Source organism: Rhagoletis pomonella, unplaced genomic scaffold (assembly GCF_013731165.1).
Source record: "Rhagoletis pomonella isolate Grant_MI unplaced genomic scaffold, Rhpom_1.0 Rhpom_scaffold_00005, whole genome shotgun sequence".
In the NCBI taxonomy this organism is placed as follows: Eukaryota; Metazoa; Arthropoda; class Insecta; order Diptera; family Tephritidae; genus Rhagoletis; species Rhagoletis pomonella.
In genome coordinates, this window is record NW_023458559.1 from 29,279,690 (window position 1) to 29,289,271 (window position 9,582).

The 9,582-nt window shown below is 31.0% G+C and overlaps 2 pseudogenes; both read left to right on the top strand.

Moving 5' to 3' along the window:
• Window positions 1–1,932, top strand: part of LOC118740056 — a 10,359-nt pseudogene extending 8,427 nt beyond the window's left edge.
• On the top strand, window positions 1,627–2,586 carry LOC118740057 (annotated as a pseudogene).
• The last annotated feature ends 6,996 nt before the right edge of the window (window positions 2,587–9,582 follow it).

Sequence of the window (9,582 nt, forward strand, 5' to 3'; positions counted from 1 at the left end):
ATTTTATTACAAAAATTACTTCTTTTTATACACTATATTATATTATATATATTATTATAATATAAAATACAAAATTATATTTATAACATTAAAATTTATATTAAATATCAAAAAAAAAAACATGGAAAATTATCTTTTTTAAATGAAATAAGTTATTTTCTTTCAATGAATTGCCTGACGAAAAGGGTTACCTTGATAGGGTAAATAATGTAATAATATTACATTCATTACAAATTTATATTTAATAGAATTAAACTATTTCTAAAAGTATCAAAAACTTTTGTGCATCATACACTAAAATATAAAAAGATAAGCTAATTAAGCTACTGGGTTCATACCCCATTTATAAAGGTTTACAGTCCTTTTCTTTTTAATTTTTAATAATACTGCTAAAATTATATTTTTTTTTATTTTAATAGTAGGAACAATAATTACCGTCTCGTCTAATTCTTGGTTAGGTGCTTGAATAGGTTTAGAAATTAATTTATTATCTTTTATCCCCCTAATAAGAGATAATAATTTAATATCAACAGAAGCCTCTCTTAAGTATTTTTTAACACAAGCAATTGCCTCTGCTGTATTATTGTTTGCTATTATTCTGATATATATAAATAATTTTCCAACAATTCAAAATAATCTAATATTTAGTAATTTAATTATTTATTCATCTTTATTATTAAAAAGCGGAGCAGCACCATTCCATTTTTGATTTCCAAATGTAATAGAAGGTTTATCATGAATAAATGCTCTAATTTTAATAACATGACAGAAAATTGCTCCTCTTGTATTAATTTCTTATACTAATTGAAGAAATTTTATTTATTTAGTAATTATTCTTTCAACAGTAATAGGTTCATTAGGAGGATTAAATCAAACTTCTCTTCGTAAATTAATAGCTTTCTCTTCAATTAATCATTTAGGTTGAATATTAACTGCTATACAAGCCAGAGAATCAACTTGATTAATTTATTTTTCTATATATTCATTTTTATCTTTTAGATTAATTTTTATATTTAATAATTTTAAGATATATTATATTAATCAAGTTTTTAATTCATTTTTCAATTCAAAAATTTTAAAATTTTGTTTATTCTTTAATTTATTGTCTTTAGGTGGTCTTCCACCATTTATTGGATTTTTACCAAAATGATTAGTTATTCAATTATTTATTGTTAATAATCAATATATTTTAATAACAATTATAACTGTAATAACTTTAATTACATTATTTTTTTACTTACGGTTATGTTTTGCCGCATTTATATTAAATTATTCTGAAAATAATTGAATTAATAATATACAAATAAATAATTTTTCATTTAAATGCATACTATTTTTTTCTTTTATTTCAACGTTCAGATTAATTTTAATTTCTTTAATTTATTTTATTTTTTAATTACAAATAAATTTAGCTATAAATATTTATAAAAAGGTTTTAAGTTAAAAAAACTAATAACCTTCAAAGTTATAAATATAAGTTAAATCTTTTAAGCCTTAGTAATTATTTTACTCCTTTAGAATTGCAGTCTAATATCATTATTATGACTATAAAGCCTAATTGATTAAAAAGAATTAATTCTTATAAATAGATTTACAGTCTATCGCCTAAATTCAGCCATTTAATCGCGACAATGACTATTTTCAACAAATCATAAAGATATTGGAACTTTATATTTTATCTTTGGAGCTTGAGCCGGAATAGTAGGAACCTCTCTTAGAATTCTAATTCGAGCTGAATTAGGGCACCCAGGAGCTTTAATTGGTGATGATCAAATTTATAATGTAATTGTAACAGCACATGCTTTTGTTATAATTTTTTTCATAGTAATACCTATTATAATTGGTGGGTTTGGAAATTGATTAGTACCTTTAATATTAGGAGCACCAGATATAGCATTTCCTCGAATAAACAATATAAGTTTTTGGTTATTACCCCCTTCTCTTACACTACTACTAGTTAGTAGTATAGTAGAAAATGGGGCTGGAACAGGTTGAACAGTTTACCCTCCTCTTTCATCTGTTATTGCCCATGGAGGAGCATCTGTTGACTTAGCTATTTTTTCTCTACACTTAGCAGGGGTTTCTTCTATTCTAGGAGCAGTTAATTTTATTACAACAGTAATTAATATACGATCAGTTGGAATTACATTTGATCGAATGCCCTTATTTGTATGAGCAGTTGTATTAACCGCATTATTATTACTACTATCTTTACCAGTATTAGCAGGAGCTATTACAATACTTTTAACAGATCGAAATTTAAATACTTCATTCTTTGACCCAGCCGGTGGAGGAGACCCAATCTTATACCAGCACTTATTTTGATTTTTTGGACACCCAGAAGTTTATATTTTAATTTTACCTGGATTTGGAATAATTTCTCACATTATTAGTCAAGAATCTGGAAAAAAGGAAACTTTTGGTTCATTAGGAATAATTTATGCAATAATAGCAATTGGCCTTCTTGGTTTTATTGTATGAGCACATCATATATTTACAGTAGGAATAGATGTTGATACACGAGCATATTTTACTTCAGCAACTATAATTATTGCTGTACCTACAGGGATTAAAATTTTTAGCTGACTGATTTTTTAATGACTGCAAGTTAATATCCAATTTTTAATAAGCAAAAATTTATGTCGAAATTTTAAACTACCAAAAATCTACGTCCAATTTTTTATTGACCATAAATTTATTTCCCGCTTGTCAGTGACGAAAAATTTATGTCCAGGTTTTATATACTCAAAAAAAAATATACAATAATAATAATGTGATTTTTCCGCTTACACTTTTTCTCTATGTTTGGCCTAGCTTCTCCTCCAAATTGTGCTGTGCGTCTTTACGTTTTTACACAAATGGAGGGACCTACAGTTTTACAGTTTAGAAGCAGGAATAAACTGGAAGGTTTGCCCTTGCCTGCCGAGGAGCAATCGCTGTTAGAAAAAAACTTTTTTTCCCGGACCAGGGATCGAACCCCTCAACCACTGCAGCCACAAAACAAAACTACACATATACAATTTCTATATAACCAAAAGTTCAAAATTTCAAAAAAAAAAAAGCTTACTTTCAAATTCGTAGTATTTTCTCTTCGTTGCGTTGTCTTACACCGATGCCAGTATTCTCTGGTCGTCAAAGAGTTAAAGTTCTGTGACACAGCCTCCTCAGGCCAATAACGAATAATGCTACTTAATGTCCTTTATTTATTGTGAATAACCAACAAACATAAATACGTTTCCAGATTGCTCCACTCTACATATACTCCCATCACCTCTTGTCTTTGCTTTATGCCATGACTCTGTCAAACAATTATAAATTGCTAATTTTATTGATTTTATCAAATGAAATGCCTATGTATCCTAGAATAATTCATGTAATTTCCAATTTTCATAAATCATTTAACGAAATAACAATAATATTAAATGATGTGATAAAGTGTCTTCTGCACATAACAATTTCTATGAATTTTGTTCAAATGCAGGAACACAAAACAAAAGGACAAATGTTAGTAGTTAAACACAAATTCATACGTGAGTGTAAGAATATGTGTATGAACATAACTAAATAAGTATGTAATAGCTTATACTAACAAGACACTTTTATGTGTATGGCAAATATTTCCTAAATTTGTAAGACCTTTTTAGTGTCACACGCATTATTGTTGGTGCTTTCTTCTTTTTGCTTGTATGTTGACAAGAATTTGCGCTTTATTGCCAACGGCATAGGCGCACAGTAATAAGATTTTGTAATTTTATTTGTTGTTATAGCTGTGTATGTTTGTAATACGCTGTGTGTGCGCTGAAAATTCCAAGCATAACAATTAACTGAACAGTTTTAAGGTCTTTTAAGTTACATATTGCCTTTACATTGCCGTCCAACTCGTTTGTCCTTTTTGCATATTAATTAAATTGTAAACCACAATGTTTTAATTATTTTGTAAGCCATAAGCGCTCAGTTTAGTAAATGTATGCCTCTATGAAACTGTCAATACCTACCTACTTACTATCTTAAACGTATATGTATGTATGTACATACTCTAATATAAGAGCAGCTACAAATTTGCCTGCCCAAACTCCATTTAGCAGCGTAAAGTAAACTTAGACCAAAGCATTTGTATTTAGCTCAACTTAAGTGTATAGATATGTGCCTGTGTGCATGTTGCTGTGAATCTATCACACCAAATTTCGGCTCACTTACACAACCGAAGCAATCGTTCAACAAATATTGGCTATGGACTAACACTTAACCAATGTAGTATATCCTTGTATTTAACAGCAATAAGGTCCTTGGCTTACAAAATACACTCAAAAAGCAACTCACTCAAAGATACGTTTATGAATATACACAATGTAGTGTGCATTTATATATGTACATATGTACATGTATGCCCAGCAATTTATATATATTAAACATGATTGCTGCAAATATCCTGTCATTATTATAAAGGACATACCAAAATCTAGCAAACATGTACACACATGCAACACTACAATCGTTACTATTCAAATATTCCCTCTATCGGCCGTACAAGTACGCGTGCTTGTGTACATATAAATATGCTTTCATATGTACATATATATACCTTATCAACCCACTTCCACTTCAAACATCATCAACAATACAAAGTGTGGCCAATACCAATTTCGTTATATTATTTGCTACCAAATTACAATTACTTGGCATTCAATGCACAGATATACTTACTGGTATACGAGTAAATATGTAGCCAGGTAATAGTACCTATAAGCATTTGAACAATTCACTTGCATTAAATATGTAATATTGCTATTAACTTTACTGTACGCCAGTGATTCCCAAGGGTCCACCTGGCAGACCCGACGGGGGCCTACGTTGACCTGAAAAAATATGGTGGTCCACAAGGCTTCATAGCCTCTTTAATTACCTAACTTTTTTTAGTGGTGCACATATAGTGCTCTTGACGACTCGCATTTTCATTGATGGCTCCAAAATTAACTCTGGGCCAGGATCTGGGGTCTTTTTCGAAGTTAATGGGGATAGCTTCACTTTTCTCTTGAGAGAATATGCCTCGGTCTTCCAGGCTGAGAAAATTGAGACTACGTGTTGGAAAATAGGAGGAGGGGAAGGAGGTTACGTGTCTGCAGTGACATTCAAGCCAAGCTGCAAGACATTGGCCAGCCCTCTATATAAGTACTTCCAAAATAGTTGTTGGTAAGCATAACTCTGGAGTACCTGGTAATAAGATATCTGACCATTTGGCCAGTTGGCTTAGACCAGACATTGTCAGTTATAGCACTCCCCACGTTGGCCATCGAAACCAAAATTCATGTTGCCTTTAATCTGAGAAGGTCTATCTAGTTTTTTGCCCTCACTGAGCTGACGAGACTTCAGACATGTTGTTTGATTGCTGACTGGTCACTTCACGTGACAACTCCAACGAGCCCTATTACACTTGCAAGTGTGTAACAGAACACGAAATTATTTTATTTTTATTTTTGCCGCTCCGAATTTGGCTTGGAACTCACCCGCGATGCAAATTTACATCGTTAGATCTAATCGTCACATTTTTTGACGAGCTTTGGGAATATGTTAGAAATGTAGCAGCAGGGGGTCCACCGAAACCAGTAAAGTTTTGAAAGGCGTCTACGAGGAAAATAAGTTTGTGAACCTCTGCTGTACACACTGATGCAGTCTCATTGTACAATTTACTTTGCGTTAGCAAATATATCTTTGTAAGCATGTGTAGCATTTGTATTTGTATATTTTGGATTACAAGTAAATTAAGTGCGTCATGTGTTGTAATTCTGGCATTTTCCGAATAACTTACAAGTGAGGAATTTCCAAGAAATATTAAGGGTACTCATCGATTCGCGCATTGTCCTCATGAAACACACTGCGCAAATTTGCACGACAAAGTCTCCACGCAAACTTGCCTTTTTTGTGCAAACAGCTTTCCATACAAATTTTAACATTTCATTTGCGAGGGTTTTAAATTGCACAGTTTGCGAGAGCTTTGCGCTTTTAAATGAGTACCCTTATTATTACTGTGCACTGTGTAATGAAAGTAAATAAATTGAAAGCAAATGAAATAACTGAAATATTTTAAGCTTCTCTAGATTAGTAAAAACATATTATTTATGTCTAATTATACCAAGGAAAAGTTTATAAAACGGCTTCTGTCGTCGAAGAATCAGATCTCATTTTAGGACAGAAAATAAAACGTCTCCACACAGGAATAGTGTCGGTTCATGGAATTATTTAAGTGGACTCTGAGCTTTCCTGATTTCTTTCAAAGAAAAGAAAAGAAAAGAAAAGAAAAGAAAAGAAAAGAAAAGTAAAGAAAAGAAAAGAAAAGAAAAGAAAAGAAAAGAAAAGAAAAGAAAAGAAAAGAAAAGAAAAGAAAAGAAAAGAAAAGAAAAGAAAAGAAAAGAAAAGAAAAGAAAAGAAAATAAAAGAAAAGAAAAGTTTTCTTATAAAAAGTGCAACAGAAGTCAAAGTTAGCGCACAAAAACTCATAAAACCCTTAAATTGAGTCCCGGATGCTTGTGCGAAGGAAAAAGGTCGTACGACCGGTGAATTCTTGTTTTTAAAATATTTCAAACAAGTACGTACATCTGGTAAGGTGTTAGAAAATTGTGTTTACAAAGCAAGAGATCTATAAACGATGATTGAGGCCATGGCATATAATTTTATTGTCTTTAAAGAAAGTTGTGAGGCAAGCTTTTTCAAATTTTTTCATCTTAAATTTGAACTAAATAATTTTTACAAAACGCGCCGGATAATTTTTATATATGTATAAACAGTGCAACAGAAAGTCTAAAGTTTCGCATAAAAATGCAGACAAATTTTCAAAGTGAGTCTTGGCTGCTTGTAGTTGTAGAATACTTCGATGGCAAGGACTGGGTATTCTTGTCTCAAAAACAAAAAGTATTTGATTATAGTTGTAAGATGTTGGGACAATTTTTGTAAAATGGTAGGAATGTTTGAAGCAATTTCATTACGGTATTGTACAAATATAAAATGAAAATATTAAAAATGCCTATGAAAGATGAAGAAAAGTGAATGAGAATGGTAAAGAAGTAGGAATATCAAAAATATAAAAAGAAAATAAGTATAGGGAAACATAACAGAGAAAGAAAAAGTAAAAATAAAATACATATATAAAATAGAAAGAACGCGAAGAATAGAAAACCTTACTAAAGAAACCTATGACAAGTAAAGAGAAATAAGCAAATAATAATGAAAATGAGAAACATAAAGAAACGGAAAAATCTAAAGGTGTATAGTTCCTATGCACATAAGAAGTAGAACTTAGTCATAATCTTTACCCAATCTTAATCTTCAACTTAATTTTTTCTTTATTATCCTTATCCGTATTGTTTTTTTTTTATTTTAACATTTATCTTGATCTTTATCTTTATCTTTTACTCCATCTTTATCCTTATCTTCATCTTTCTTTTAATTTTTCCCTTTATCTTTATCTTCCTCTTCCTCTTCCTAATCTGTTCTCTTATTTTCACTTTCATCTTCCACATTCCTTAATCTAAATATCTGCTCTTTATTTTTACATATGTATTCGCCTTTGTCTGTGACTGCATCTTTACCTTTATCTTGGGGTTTCCCCGCCCCGTGGCATTCAATGAAGCCGTTCGTTTTCTGTCCACGGATTCGCCATGCATGTGACCATCTTCATCATGGCATTAAATATTTAACGCAAACATCTCCTAGGAAGTGTCGCTTCAATAAATCAAGGAGTGTTGACATCATAAAGCAATAGACAACTCCACAAAAAAGGGTTACCTGATAGGTGGCGCAGCAGTCGCGATATTTGGAAAATCCATATTAATGGTCCGATTTGTTTCATTTTTAAAACTTACATATATTATGTAAATGAAATTAATAATTCCGCAAAAAGATTTGCCATTAGGTGCTGCGGGGTCGATTTTTCTTCTTTACTAACCACTAATAAAAGTTTGTCTTTAATTTTTTTTTAATTATTTGACTGAACACAATTTTTTATTTTTTTTCTAAAAAGATTGTGTGCTGCATGAAAGCCTACTATTTAGATTTAAAGAAAATTCAGCCGGAATTCTGGAATTCCTAAATATTCTACTAATTAACTATAAGTACTATATAATGGAAATAAAGCTAAGGCAAAACCTCGTATCTCAAAACACTGTCAAACAACACTCTCTAACAAAAAAAAAACGCTCTATTAATAACAGAAAATCATTTTTTACTGAATATTAATGATTAACTACTTTTTAGTTAATTAGGAATATCATATAATGAATCAAAGTATTTTTAGGCCTATTTTGAATTAATTTTACGACATACGAAGTAGTGGTAGTTCTGAGATACGACGTTTTGCCTAAGTACCGTCGATATGTACATTTGTATATAAATCTTACATAATTTCCTTTGCTTTATACAATAATCTACCATTACGCAATTAGCATTAAATAATTAATTGCCTACTCATTTGACATGATTTAAATGAGCACACGCACAATTACGTGCGTACAAATGAATACGACAATTTATCGTTGCAACAAATTACCAATAATAAAATGTTATTGTTGCTGCTTTTGTGTGGAAGGGCATTGGAACTAAAAATAACATTATATATATTGCTAATACGTATTTCTAAATGTCAAAAACACTTGTTTGTTCACTTAATACATATTTACATACTTGAGCATGTTTTGCTTATACGAGTACACTTTCATATTTCTTGTGTATGAAAATGAAATTGGTCATTGCTGGCAGTCGCAGTGGATAAAAATAGCGCTTTATAGGCTAAGGAATGAAAACAATAAAAAAAAAACTATTTATAAATTTTCATTAGTAAGGAAATCAGCGTTAGATGCAATTTTATTTACAATTTTCCTTCAATAATATTGATATGGCAGCATTTTCATTATCATTTCAGAAACTAGACATTAAAAAACTTCCTGTAACTTTCCCTTCATTAAAGTGCTCGTCAATGAATTTTAACTACGAACAAATAAAATCAAAGGAGTATCGACTCCTAATATTCTATTGTCTTAACGGATATAACTTTATAGAAGAAAGCAAAATTACCACCGTTTTCCTCATCATAATCATCATTTTGTTCTCCTTCATTTCATCAGAAAAACAGCATCACTAACCACGGGCTACTTTTCTTTATTTGTATGTCCTTTAAATGCTAACGAAGATTGCACAGCTTGTCAAGGCAACCTCTTTCCTCGCTCCCAATTTACTTCTTCTGCACACTTTGTACTGGTTTGGATATTTGCGTTTACATTCGCATTTGCATTTGCCATTAACAAATGTCATTTGCCCATCAATGAGCAAACAAAAGCACTTACATACAAACGTTGGTATTTATCATAAAGCCAGCCGTAATATTCACTACAGTCCTGGAGACGAAGTAATATTGTTTAAGTGAAAATGTGTGTGTGTGTCAGCCACTCATTTGTTATATGTCATTTTACAGACATTGGTGTTGGCAGGCGAAGTGCTTCCGCCGCAACAGCTCAGCTGATCGGTGACAGGTAATAAGGTCAATGGAAATAAGGTCAATTGACTTTATTTCCCACCCTGGTGCGAAATAAAGTC